A 14,380-nucleotide genomic window follows, 5' to 3' on the forward strand; every position below is an offset into this window, starting at 1 on the left:
ACTTTCCCCAGAAAAAAACTGGGACAGATAGAGGCGAACCCCAGCGAGTATTTTGTGGCATAATAAGGGAAACTGTCTAGGGGTAGCAAAGAGGACAGCATCACACGCAGACAGGAATCGAGATGGACTTCTCTGAATGGAATTTTGACTTTTTTCTAGGTTGGAGGGTGGTGTCGGGGGTGGGGGAACAGCAAGAGGGGAGGAACAGCAAGCTGGGGCTGCTCGTAGGACTGCGTGAGGCCGAGGCTGGAGGAGCCGTGTCGGTGCGCTGCGGCGGGAGCGGGCCCGTGCCTCAGTTTCCCCGGTGGCGTTCTGGGAGCGTTGTCCGTCTGACCTCGCGAGGCGAGCAGGGCCGGGCCGGCCGCCAGGGGGCGCGAGCGCGGGGGTGGGCGCCGCGGAGGTGGGCGCTCGTGCAGCGGAGCTTGGCGCCCCCGGTGCCGCGCGGACCGCGCAGGCAGAGGCGGAAGGCTGGGCGGGAGGCGGGGCGGCGCGCTGACTCACACGGGATCGACCCGCCCGCCGCTTCCAGGGGCGGAGGTGACAGCGGGCCGGGGACGGGCGGCTGCAACTGCCTGCCGCGCCGAGGGACCGTCGGGCGGTCGAAAGCAGGTCAGAGGCTGGGCCAGGCCGGGGCCGGGCGGGGAGCGGGGGTCGCGGTCCGGGGCCGCGGGCGGAGGGGACCCGCACCCCGAGAGACGTGCCGCGCGGCGCCGTTAGGCCTGCATCGGCCCGTTCCCCGCGGCGGCGCTGCGCTCGGTGGGCCGGGAGCCCGCGAGGGACAGTGGGGCGCCGCGGGCCCCCTCGCACTCCTGGAGTCCCCGGGAGTTGGAGGGGCGGTCAGAGCGATGCGAACGTGGGCTTTTCAAGCGGTGTCAAGCCCAGGGCTCTTTCACTGCACCGCCCTGCCACTCCGGCAATGAGGCGGAATTTTGAGAGCTGGAAAATAATTCAGCATTAGTCCACCCCTCTTACTTTACAGATGCTCAGAGCCTTACGGCATAAGAGGCAGTGATTCTGTGTCAGGGAGACAGGGACGGATGGCTTCCGAAGCAAGGGTTAGACCTGTTCCTCTGGAGATACAGCTTTGGTGATGGTGGAGTTTTGCAGAAACCCGCGGACACCCGTGTTCCTGCTGCAGGCACAGATGTCCACCGGGCATCATATCTCAAAGGGTAGTGATGCTGTCCCTTGAATAAAGGAATATTGAGGTTATCAAAAAGGCCGGGGCCTGTTGCAGATGAGAAGTATAGACTTAAATTTTAAGTGCAAAAACAACTTTAAATGCAATGTCATTATTACTGCCTGTCTCATTTGTACTGTAATGAAGGGTAAATATTTTTGGCACTCACTTATTCTGGAATATTGGTAGAATCTCCATCAGACCTTTAGGTCTGTTTTATAGTAATTCTTTTACACTAATATGAAGATCTTGTATTAAAACACTTTCATAACCAGTGATGCTGTAGTATGTGGCAGGCGAGTGGTAACGCTAATATTTAGGGTTTGAGCAGAGTCTAGCTCTGCTTGTTTGCATAGCTGAGTTAAAGGGATGAGCAGGACTGATTAATCTGTAGTGGTTTTTGCTAGACTGAAGTACCTGACAGCATTCGGGGATCATTTCTCAGTTGGTGTTGCCTTTATTACTTTCACAGCATGCATACAGTCACGGTGATCAGCAAGTTAGTTTATCCTTTACCCATTTTTCTCTAAAATATTGAATTAAAGGATCTCTAAGGTCCTCTCTGTCTCCAGAGTTCTCCGATTTTACATGTTAACTTGAAACACGTCACTCATTGTGACAAAAATGTTTTAAGAAGAGATATTTTTTAGAATTCTGTATAATGGGGCATAGCGAATCTTCAAATTCATTATTCTCAGCTCTCTCAGTCACTTTATCGGGGTTGGGCTAAAATAAGTGAAAAGTGACTTTTCAAATTGCAGATACTTACGTGTTAAAGTCACTTAAATTCAGAGACTGCAATGGAGTGATTTGTGGAGGGTGGAGAGTAGCTCAAGTCTGGCTTGGGAATGGGGTTCGTGCGGTGCCACTGATAACTTTTACAATAGGCCAAGAACATTCTGACTCAGAGAATGTGGTAAGTTGACTTTTATACAGTGTTTGTATTGTGTATTTTTTTGGTTGAGATAATAATCTTCATAAACGATCTGTTTAAATATGTACCAGTTATTTATTTGTCTTACAGCCCCAAGGCAAAGCGTTTCCCTTCTCTACGTTCCATCAATCTCTGCCTCTTTTCTGGCTCCTGACTTCAGGTGATCCGCCCGCCTCAGCCTCCCAAAGTGCTGGGATTACAGGCGTGAGCCACCAATCCCAGCTTTTGGCTTATTTTCTAGGTTTAGTATTCTGTTGTTTCTAGAGTCAGCTAATGGATTACCTACAACATAGTGTTATTACGAGATTATCTCCTGTGAAATTCTGGAATGTGCTTGATCATCTGCCAAAGCATCCTTAGAATTCATTGAGAATACTTCTGGAAAGTTTTGCAACACCAATTCAATTAATATGAAATCGTTTCTTATTATACCCACTCTGGGAAATGTCTGAATAAGCTTGAAAGATTGGTTAACTTAGTCTTGTTGGTCAGGAGTTAATTATGAGATATTAGTTTCTTGCCTGGAAAGGCAGAAAGTTCTTAAGTAGCAGCAGTAAAATGAGCTCTTTAATGAAAGAGCCGTTAAACAAACCAAGGTGTTAGCTTTTAGTTGTGTACTTTATCCTCCCTGCTATGAAAGGCAGCTGTGGGAGGTGAACTAGAGTAGCTAAAATGTATTATTTCATTTTTAGATTTCTAGATCTTCTGACTGAAGGGCGTGACCACCAAGAACTGAACCAGCACTTGAGGGCAGGCACATAGGGCATTGTGCGAGGAGTCGGAAGGCATGGCTTTTGGTCCTTACTTGTTTGTTCACTGAACACATTCTCACTGAGCACCTGTGTGTGCTGAGACGGTGGGCACCTGTGTGTGCCGGGAGGGGGAACACCTGTGTGTGCCGGGGTTGTATATGCTGGGGGTGCTGGGAGGGGGAACCAGTTTGAACAAAACAGACTAAGCCCTCGTGGAACAGACACATTCTAATCGGGTGGAGACAGACAAATATGTGATGAATAGGTCAAAGGATCATAATGCTATGGAGAAATTTAGAGTCAGGAAAGGGTAAGAGTGTGTGTTTGTATGTGTGTGTGTATGTGTGGTAGGGGATTTACTTTTTATATAGAGGGGTCAGATAAAGCCTCTACTGAGAAAACTTTTTTTTTGGAGACAGAGTCTTGCTCTGTCACCCAGGCTGGAGTGCAGTGGTGTGATCACAGCTCACTGTAGCCTCAACCTCCTGGGCTCAAGCGATCCTCCCATCTCAGCCTCCTGAGTAGCTGGGACTACAGGCTTGTATCACCACACCGGGCCAATGTTTGTATTTTTAGTAGACATGGGGTTTCACTATGTTGCCCAGGCTGGTCTGGAACTCCTGGCCTCGAGTGATCCACCCACCTTGGCCTCCCAAAGTGCTGGGATTACAGGCCTGAGCCACCACACCTGACCTAATTCATGATTGGAGACTGGAAGGAAATGAAGTGAGCAGGAGGCAGTGGGATGAGCAGGTTCCAAATCCTGGTACAGGAGCATGCTTGGCATGTGAGGGGCGGCAAGGTCATGGTGGCCGGTCAGTATGGATGTGGGTTGGGGGGAGGTGGCAGCAGATGAGAGCGGGTGGGAGTGAGTAGGGCACATCAGTGTAGGTCATTGTAAGGATTTTGGCCTTTACAGTGAGTGAGGGGGAAGCCATTAGAGAGCTTTGAACAGTGAGGTAGATGATGACTTATGTTTTAAAAGGATCACTCTGGCTGCTGGGTTGAGAATAGACAGGAGGAGGACAAGGGCTGAATCAGGGAGACATTTTCAAGCTAGAGCTGTGTGAGTCACACCATAATTCTTCCCTGAATCTTCGTTTCCTCATCTGTAAAATAACTGGGCCCCCTCTAGCTCAAGAAAAATTTAAGTTTTCAAGTAGTGCAGGGTATTATTTCTACAGGGAGGCAAGAGGATTGCGTAGGAAGAGGTTCTGAAAGTAAATCGCTTCAGATGACCTGAAAACTTGGCACCAACCTGCCTGTAGCTGAATCATCCCAAATCAAGAGGTAATCAGGCCCTTTTCAGTCAGGTTGTCAGGTCATGAGAACAAAAACACTGTTTCGTAAATATTCTCTGCTGATCCCTTTTGTACTTTGCTGATCCCTGAATTTTCCCTTCCTGATTGAAAAAGGATGAAAAGCTGTTACTCATCAACAGAACTGGCACCCAGAGTAGCTTTTGTTGTTTGGAAAATTGGGAACTTTGGGGAAGGAAACAATTCTGTGTTTATCGTATGTAGGCCATTCGAGTTTTTCTTTTGTAACACGCAAGGAGTCTAAAAGATTGGTTTTGTTTTAGAATTCCCTTGTCCCGTTCATCTCATGCCTCACAGGTGTTCATTCTTAATGCATTGCACGTGTTTCCTTTTGTTTACGTAGGAGCTTGCAAGTGGGAATGTTTGTTTTATGTGTATGTATCTTGATTTATAATGCTTTAATTCATTTTCCTTTATGTAGTGTTTTTTTTTTTTTTTTTGAGACTTTTGAGACAAGAGTCTTACTCTGTCACCCAGGCTGGAGTGCAGTGGTGAGATATCGGCTCACTGCAACCTCCACCTCCTGGGTTCAAGCCATTCTCCTGCCTCAGCCTCTTGAGTAGCTGAGATTACAGTCATGTGCCACCATGCCCAGCTAATTTTTTTGTATTTTAGTAGAGACGGGGTTTCACCACGTTGGCCAGGCTGGTCTCCAACTCCTGACCTCAGGTGATCCGCCTGCCTTGGCCTCCCAAAGTACTGGGATTACAGGTGCGAACCACTATGCCAGGCCTCTAAGTAGTGTTTTTAAGATCCATCCATATTGTTACGTGTCTAATTCTCTGCTTTGGAATGCTGTGTTATACCCCATGCTGTGTGCATCCATTGGTTTTTCTCTATCTGGTCTCTGTGTAGTGAATGGATACTCAAGTTGTTCCTACTCCCTAATACCATAAATATTGCTGCAGTGAACATCTTCCTACATATCTACTTACAAAGTTATATAATATTTCTGTGAAATTGCTGGATTATAGGCTTGCAGGGACTGAATTTGATTAAATAGTGCCAGATGCCTCTCCACAGTGGCTGCCCCAGTCTCTGTGCCTCTGGAAGTATTAATATTTGAGGACTCCTGTATCCTCATGTCCCACCAGCACTCACCTCTTTTCCAGCTCGCCATGTTTTTCAGTCTTGTAAGCACAAAGTGATATCTTGTTTTAATTTATATTTCTTTGATGACTAGTGATTTTGAGTATCTCTTATACAGATAGCTTCCTCTGTAAATTGCTTATTCATGTCTTTGGCGTTTTCTGTCGGAGTTGATATCTATTTTGTTGCTTTTGACTTGCAGAAGTGATTTTATAATATAAGTATGTTATGTTTAAGTATGTTATATGTTATAATATAAGTATGTTATGTTTAGACTTTGCAGATGTCTTCTCATTTGGGCATCTTGTCATTTGGTGATCAAATCTTCTCATTTAGTTCTCATTTTGTCTTTGCCATCCTTTGATCAAGAAGTATTTTTAATTTTGATGTAATCAGAGAGGTAAATTCTTTGACTTGTGGTTTATGGTTTTGGAGTTTTGTTTAAGGAACTCTTCCTGAACCCTAGGTCATATCTGTGTCTTTAATCTCTCTAGGGCCCACATTTTCATGTGTTAGATAGGAATCCAGCCCTATTTTTCTCCATTTAATGACCCAGTTTTTCTAATAACATATCAACAGAATACATGCTTTCCTCTATGAAATTATATCTCTTTCTCATTTATGGTTTCCATGGATACACTTGTCTGGCCCTAAGCCTTTATTTTGTTGCATTAGTCTGTCAGTTCTTACTTCATTTTTTTTATTGCTCTGATTTTATTACAGTGACTTTGTGGTGTGTCCTAATGACTGGCACAGCAAACCATCCATCGTAAAGTTTATTTAGCTCTTCCTGGACCAAAATTTATTTTTTCCATATAAAATTTGGAATAAGTTTACCAGGCTACCGAAACATTATATTTACATACATACATACATATTTATATATATATATATTTTCTTTTGAGACCTTGTGTCACTCTGTTACCCAGGCTGGAGTGCAGTGGCACCGTCATGGCTCACTGCAGCCTCAATCTCCCAGCTCAAGTGATCCTCCCATCCCAGCCTTCTGAGTAGCTGAGACCACAGGCATGTGCTACCATCCCTGGCTAATTTTTTTTTTTTTTGGTAATTTTTTTAGAGATAGGGTCTCCCTGTGTTGCCCAGCCCAGTCTTGAACTCCCGGGCTCTAGCAATCCTCCTGCCTTGGCCTCCCAAAGTGCTTGGATTACAGGCACAAGCCACTGTGCCTGGCCAAAAAATTATATTTTTGAGGAATTTTTAGTGGAGTTTATTTAGTTTATAAATTATTCGAGGAGAGTTGGCATCTTTTTTAAATTTAATTTTATTTCTTTTTATTTCTTTTTTTATGTGCCATGTTTTTTTTTTTTTAAGACAGGGTCTCTCTCTGTTGCCCAGGCTGGAGTACAGTGATGCGATCATAGCTCACTGTAGCCTCCACACCCAGCTAAATATTTTTATAAGTTTTTTGTTGTTGTAGTTGTTGTTTTAATAGAGATGAGGTCTCACTCTGTTGCCCTGGCTGGTCTTTAACTCCTGGCCTCAAATGGTCTTCCCACCTCAAAGTGTGCTGGGATTACAAGTGTGAGCCACTGAAATAGTAACTCATTCCATCCAAGAGCATATAATGTCATTCCATTTATTCAGCTCATTTTTCTTGACATTTTTATAATTTTGGAAATAGTTTAAAACTAACAGAAGAGTCCTGTATGTTTTCTTTGTATGCTTTTTCCCCTGACCCTTTTAATTGTAGACATCATGTCCCTTTAATCTCTAAATACATGCTTCATCAGTTCATTTTTAAGTTCTTTATTAGGGCTTTAAAGTTTTCTTCATAAAGGTCTATAAGGGGCTGGGCATGGTGGCTCATGCTTGTAATCCCAGCACTTTGGGAGGCCGAGGCAAGCAGATCACTTGAGGTTAGGAGTTCAAGACCAGCCTGGCCAACATGGTGAAACCCCATCTCTACCAAAAATATAAAAAATTAGCTGGTGTGGTGGCACACACCTGTAATCACAGCTCCTCGAGAGCCTGAGGCAGGAGAATTGCTTCCAGTTGGTTATTGGTAATTTAAGAAAAATTGTATTGATTATTTTAAGCTGATCTTGTATCTAACAACCTTGCTTCACTGTCTTTTTTTTTTTTTTTTTTTTTTTTTTTTGAGACGGAGTCTTACTCTGTCGCCCAGGCTGAAGTGCAGTGGCATGATCTCTACTCATTGCAACATCTGCCTCACAGGTACAAGCAATTCTCCTGTCTCAGCCTCTAGAGTAGCTGGGACTACAGGTGCATTCCACCACGCCCGGCTAATTTTTATATTTTTAGTAGAGATGGGGTTTCACCCCATTGGTCAGGCTGGTCTCGAACTCCTGACCTCAGGTAATCCACCTGCCTCAGCCTCCCAAAGTGCTGGGATTACAGGCATGAGCCACCACACTCAGCCGCTTCACTGTCTTATTCAACTAGTTTATTGATTTGTTTGTGTTTATTTTTTCTTTTTCTAGTAATCCTACCCTTTGAAAACAGTAATAACTTGGTTGCTTCTTTCCCGTTGTTTCTTTTTTTTCTTCTTTTTTTTTTTCAAGATGGAGTCTCACTCTGTCTCGCAGGCTGGAGTGCAGTAGCTTGATCTTTGCTTACTGCAACCTCCGCCTCCTGGGTTCAAGCGATTCTCCTGCCTCAGCCTCCTGAGTAGCTGGGGCTACCGTTGTGTGCCACCACAGCTGGCTAATTTTTTTTTGTATTTTTAGTAGAGGTGGAGTTTTACATGTTAGCCAGGATGGTCTTGATCTGACCTCGTGATCCACCTGCCTTGGCCTCCCGAAGTGCTGGCATTACAGGCGTGAGCCACCGTGCCCAGCCCTTTCCCGTTCTTATATTTCTTATTTATTTTTCTTTCCTTACAGCATTGGCCACAACTTCCAGAACTGTGTCAAAACAGCTGCTACACTAATGGGCATCTTTGTCTTGTTCTCAGTCTTAAAAAGAATGAGTCTAAAGATTTCCTATTTCATATGTTTGTTTGTTTTAGGTTTTGTATCTAACCTTAAGTTTTAAGGTATTACCCTCAATCCTAGTTTACTGAGAGTTTTCATCATAAATAGGTATTAAGCCTTACCACGTACTTTTTCAGAATCTTCCTTGAGGAAATAAGATGGCATCAGGAAGGTTGTGTACCAAAATCCTAACCCTATGCTGACTTTGTTTCAAGCAGAAGATATTTATGAACACTACTTATATAATTTATGGAAAGCATCCTAAGATTCCAATACAAGTTTATTTCACCATTAGGTCAGCGTTTTCCTCCTGGCATTAAGAGTCAGAATTTAAATAGCTGATGTGAAGAATGAGAGAAAGAGCCATACTCAGGATGATAACTTTTGTTGTCAGCATGATTGTAAATATAAGATATGTAAAATTATAGTTTCCTTACTCTGTGGATCAGTCTTGACTCCAGGCATAAATCTTACTAAATTATATCTCAAGAAATATTGAGGTGGCTCATCAGTAGAGCCGTAGATAGCTGTTCAGCAGCACTAACTGCTAGGATGTTGGGCAGTGAAATCTCATGGTCAGTTCTTCTCTTTCTTTTTAGACTAGCCATTTTTTCCTAATTGTAGAACGTATACCTCTTTATTATAGAACATTTGTAAAATATAGAAAAGCAAATCTATCATCCTGCCTTTTAGCACCAACCCCTGTTAAAATGTTGGTTATTTCTCTGTCTCTCTTGTTTTTTTGGGAGTGGGAGAGCATGTTGTGGAGGAGAGGGCACTTAAAATTGCACCATGTAATTTTATATCACCCCTCCTTTTTCAGGGGTAGATCATTAACTCATGTTCATTTTGCTTTGATTGGCCCTCTGGGGGAAAAATCAATAGAAAACTTATAATTAACTTGTAGCAGTGGGGTGATAGCTTGCTCCTCTCTTGGAACAGGTTATGCCTGAGGGAGCCTCCGGGCACGAACAGCCCAGAGTCATTGTCAGAACTTGGAGCAATCCTAGCCCTGAGTCCAGCAGACCAAAAACTAGCTTAAGGGTGTGGAGGGGAGAAGTAGTACTTTTGAGATCTCATTGCTTCAGTTCAGTCCCCCAAATTGTCACCTTCCTTATCTAGATCACACTTGCTTTCATCTTTCAGAAAATAAATAGAGTGGAGAAAATAGTCATTTGTTTTCTTTTGACTTTGAAATAAAACCTAGCACAGGCTGGGTGCGGTGGCTCACACCTGTAATCCCGGCATTTTGGGAGGCCAAGGCAGGCAGATCACTTGAGCTCAGCAGTTTGAGACCAGCCTGGACAACATGGCGAAACCCCATCTCTACCAAAAAATACAAAAACTAGCTGGGCATGATGGCATGTGCCTGTAGTCCTAGCGACTTGGGATGCTGAGGTGGGAGAATTGCTTGAACCCAGCAGGTGAAGGTTGCAGTGAGTTGTGCTTGCAACACTGCGCTCCAGCCTGGACGACAGAGTGAGACCCTGTCTCAAAAAAAAGAGACAACAAAACCCCATCACAATTGTTTTGTTTCCCTAATCACTTTTTGCCAGTGTGGAAGTGACAGAATTCATAGGTGAACATCCCTATGGTGAGGAGATTCAGTGTCTACCTGCCTTCGTTTCTCACTCACCATCCTTTTTTTCTTGTTTTTTTTTGAGACGGAGTCTTGCTCTGTCCCCCAGGCTGGAGTGCAGTGGTGCCATCTCGGCTCACTGCAACCTCTGCCTCCTGGGTTCAAGCAGTTCTACTGCCTCAGCCTCCCAAGTAGCTGAGATTATAGGCACGCATCACCACACCCGGCTAATTTTTATATTTTTAGTAGAGGTGGGGTTTCACCAGATTGGCCAGGCTGGTCTCAAACTCCTACCTCGTTATCTGCCTGCCTCGGCCTTCCAAAGTGCTGGGATTACAGGCGTGAGCCACTGTGCCCAGCCTTTTTTTTTTTTTTTTTTTTTTTTTCCAATGTCCTTTGGTGTTGAAACTGAAATTCTCCATTCCTGTACCTTGCTCTGGTTTTTTTTTTTTTTTTTTTTTTTTTTTTTTTTTTTTGCCGTAACAGGTGTCACTTTCTAAAACACGATGGTCTGCCATCCCAATTCCTCAAGGAGAAAATTCTTCAAGGGCAGGAATCTTTGTTTTGTTCTCTGTTCATAACCCAAGCCCAACTCGAACAGTGCCTGGTACCTGATGTGCCCTCAACAGATGAATCTATAAGATGAATCAACCTGTAAAGAAACCACGCTGTGATCCAGAGAAGGGCCATCTAAGGGGGGGAGGGGTGAGAGAAGAAGGCTCTCTTAGCTTCCTTTCAATGCATAGGTTCAGCAGGCTAGCAGAATCCCCATTTTTGTCTTTGACATTGCAAGTGAAACCATCCACCCAGACACACAGAAATTAGCTCTCTGCATCTGTTCTAGCCCCTCCTGCGGAGGCTGCATTTTCCCGAAAGTAGCATGTGAATGTTTGTGTTGCTGACAAACACATGGACTGGGAGAGAATAATCAGCGCTGACATTCTAGCCGTGGGTCTGGGCCCAGCATGCATTCTGCATTGTTTTCATGAGGTGATTCTCTTAGGATAAATGAGCCTGCCTCATCAGCAGAAAATGTTGCAATGGATGTGCCGAGTTATGCTTACCTCCCCAGCCTCACACCCCAGGTCCTCCTGCTTTCTAGTTGGTTCTTTCCTCCTCTCCCGTGCAATGTGGAAACTTTTTAGCTTTTCTGTCATTTCTGAACAATAAGTATTCTGAACAGTAAGTATTCTAATCTGGTTCAGAATTGTCATGATGAACAGTTATGCTTTGCATACCTGGTCACTGTTTTCCAAAGCAAGGCTTCAAATTATATTAATAGCACTATATAAAATGCTTTTAAAAAAAAAAAAGCTGCCACAAATACAACATAATGGTGTCCTTGAGGCCAGTGTCACACACCCAGTCTATCCTGTAGAGGCCATTGCTTGGCTCATATTCCTGAAATACCACTTTCGTTTATTATTCTACTGCCTGACACTTACCAGTGCCCACCACCTCCCCCAGTAAATTTTAAACTCTGCTGCCTGCCTAGCCCTCAAGTCTGGCCCAAATCCACTTATATAAAGTAGTCCCTGCTTATGCACAGGGGATGCATTCCAAGACCTCCAGTAAATGCTTGAAACTGTGGATAGCACCAACCCTATATATACTATGTATTTTCCTATGCATACATGCCTGGGGTCAAGTTTAATTTATTAATTAGGCGCAGTAAGAGATTAACAACAATAACAAAATGGAATACTTATAACACTCTATTGTAATAAAAGCTATGTGAATGTGGGCTCTTTTGCTATCAAAATGTCTTAGTACTGTACTCACCTATTTTCAGACCGCAGTTGACCATAGGTAACTGAAACTGTGGAAAGTGAAACCATAGATAAGGTGGGGACTACTGTGTGTAACAACAACAATAATGTAAAAACAGCAGCTCATATTTTAGCTAGCTACCATACTAAATGCATTGTCATTTAATCATAAAATGATTTTATGAGGAAGGTACTGTTAGAATCTTCATTTTATAGATGGAGAAACTAAGGTACGGATTATAAGAAACTTGCCCTAAAGTTATACCACTGTTACATGATAGAATTAGAATTCAAACTCATGTCTGTTTACCTCCAAAGCCCGTGATCTTAACCATCTTGCCATAGTGGGCTCCAGGTAAACGAGTGCCTGAAGACAGTGAGTGACTTGTACAGTCCAGCAGTTACTGAGGTTGTCCTTTTTCAGGGTATGCGAGACTAACTCACCAGCACTCGGTTAGCTGTGGAGGGAAGGGAGGATTCTGTCTGGAGCTGGAACTGCTCAGGGAGCCCCTCTCTGGATTCTGCACTGACAGCTGCAGACAGAAACCACGTGGCACCTCAGAAAGGAGAAAACTCTCAAATCATCCAGGTAGCATTCTTTGATTTTTCAATCCTTTTCATAATAAAGTAGGATTTAAAATGTACAAAAATGAATAAAGAATAATACATCTGATGTCCATGTATTCAACACTCAATTTAAAATCTAGAAAGCTGACTTGGTTTCTATATTCCATCTCCCTTTGCCATTTTATAGATCTTTTGGTTCTAATGACTTAAAAAAAAAAAAAGGATTCCCTTTTATTTACATATGACAACAATACCATTATTGTCACTCCCTAAAACAGCAGTAATTCCTTAATATAATCAAGAGTCTAGTCAGTGTTCACAATTTCCCACTTACCTCATTTTTCCTTAAACAATTTATTTGTTTGAATCAGGGTTCAAGAAAAGTACATGTATTTAGTTAACGTGTTTCTTTCTTTCTTTTTTTTTTTTTTTGAGACGTTTTGAGACGGAGTCTCACTCTGTCATCCAAGCTGGAGTGCAGTGGTGTGATCTTGGCTTACTGCAACCTTCGCCTCCCGGGCTCAAGCGATTCTCCCACGTCAGCCTCCTAAGTAGCTGGCATTACAGGTGTGTGCCACTATACTCAGCTAATTTTTGTAGTGTAGTAGAGATGGGGTTTCACCATGTTGCCCAGGGTGGTTTTGAACTCCTGAGTTCAGGCAATCCGCCACCTCGGCCTCCCAAAATGTTGGGATTACAGGCGTGAGCCACTGCACCTGGCCGTTAATGTGTTTCTTAAATGGCTTTTAATTTATGGTTTTCCTTTTTTTTTTTTTTTTTTTTTTTTTTTGAGACGGAGTCTTGCTCTGTTGCCAGGCTGGAGTGCAGTCGCCAGGCTGGAGTGCAGTGGCACGATCATGGCTCATTGCAACCTCTGACTCCCGGGTTCAAACGATTCTCCTACCTCAGCCTCCCGAGTAGCTGGGAATACAGGCATGTGCCACCACACCCGGCTAATTTTTTGTATTTTTAGTAGAGATAGGGTTTCACTGTGTTAGCCAGGATGGTCTCGATCTCCTGACCTCGTGATTCACCCACGTTGGCCTCCCAAAGTGCTGGGATTACAGGTGTGAGCCACCACGTCCGCTTTTTTTTTTTTTTTTTTGAGATGGAGTCTCACTTTGTTGCCCAGGCTAGAGTGCAGTGGCATGATCTCAGCTCACTGCAGCCTTTGCTTCCTGAATTCAAGCGATTCTTGTGCCCCACCCTCACAAGTAGCTTGAATTATGGGTGTGAGCCACCATGCCCGGAATAGAGACATGATTTTGCCATGTTGACCAGGCTGGTCTCGAACTCCTGAGCTCAAGTGATCTGCCTGCCTCAGCCTTCCAAAGTGCTGGGATTACAGGCGTGAACCACTGCACCTGGCCTCCTTTTTTAAATTTAAATTTTTTGCTTGCAATTTATTTGTTGAAGAAACTGATTGTATATTCTCTAGAATTTCCCACATTCTGGACTTTTTAAGGGTGTCTGATATAACTTTGCTGTTGTCTCTGTAGTGAGTTAACTTACCCTTTAATCTGTTGGTCACTGCAGGAGGTTCCAAGTTATTCAGGCCTCCATAAATAGAAGGGATTCACTGGACCTCGTAGTTTGGTCTGGCCCCAAGGTCATTTCTGAGGAGTCTTTCAAAATGTTCCAGGTGTCAGGGAATGACATTATCAACAGCAGGCCATCTCTAGTGGAAAACATTCTGCTTCAGAATGAATTTTACAACTGCTATGTGGAAAGGCATTTTCATGTTCCCTAGAGTTAGGGGAGAAAATCGTTAAGAGAATAAGTACCCTGGTTTTCTTCTTTTAGACAGTGCTTGTTGCTTTAAGGATTTCTGGGGCTCAGTGCCAGAAACTCCTTGGGATATTATTGTCTTACAGTTTAGATCTGCTTATCGGGAAACGTCTGAGAATCCCTAGAGGGTCAGGGAAGAGGAGGATGAGTTTATATTAAAACCAGACTTTGTTAGTGCCTGTTAGCGTCCCGTATTTTTGAGCAGCTATGTGGGCTGTGGAACATAACGCTCATCCATATGTTTTGCAAGCCCATAGTTTTAATTACTTGTTCTTTTTGCTACCAGTGTCTAGATGTTGTTCAGTAATTACAATATCTGGACTGCTGTGGACACAAAGAAATCCAGTTTTGTTGTATTTTTCTTTTAGTTTTGCTGCCTTGACCTGCTAGTCAGCTGTGATAGTTCTGCGGAGTAGTGAGCCAGTATTAAAGTGAAAAGAATGAAAATT

General features: G+C 43.7%; 1 protein-coding gene across 1 annotated transcript in view; it reads left to right on the forward strand.

The window, feature by feature from the left end:
* The first annotated feature begins 493 nt into the window (after positions 1–493).
* DNMBP (dynamin binding protein) overlaps positions 494–14,380 on the forward strand; it is a 122,808-nt gene continuing 108,921 nt past the window's right edge. The window contains exon 1 of the mRNA XM_010356081.2: positions 494–609. The gene's annotated coding sequence lies outside the window, so the exon portion shown is untranslated. The remainder of the gene's footprint in view (positions 610–14,380) is intronic.

The sequence above is a fragment of the Rhinopithecus roxellana genome, chromosome 11 (genome assembly GCF_007565055.1).
Source record: "Rhinopithecus roxellana isolate Shanxi Qingling chromosome 11, ASM756505v1, whole genome shotgun sequence".
NCBI lineage: Eukaryota > Metazoa > Chordata > Mammalia > Primates > Cercopithecidae > Rhinopithecus > Rhinopithecus roxellana.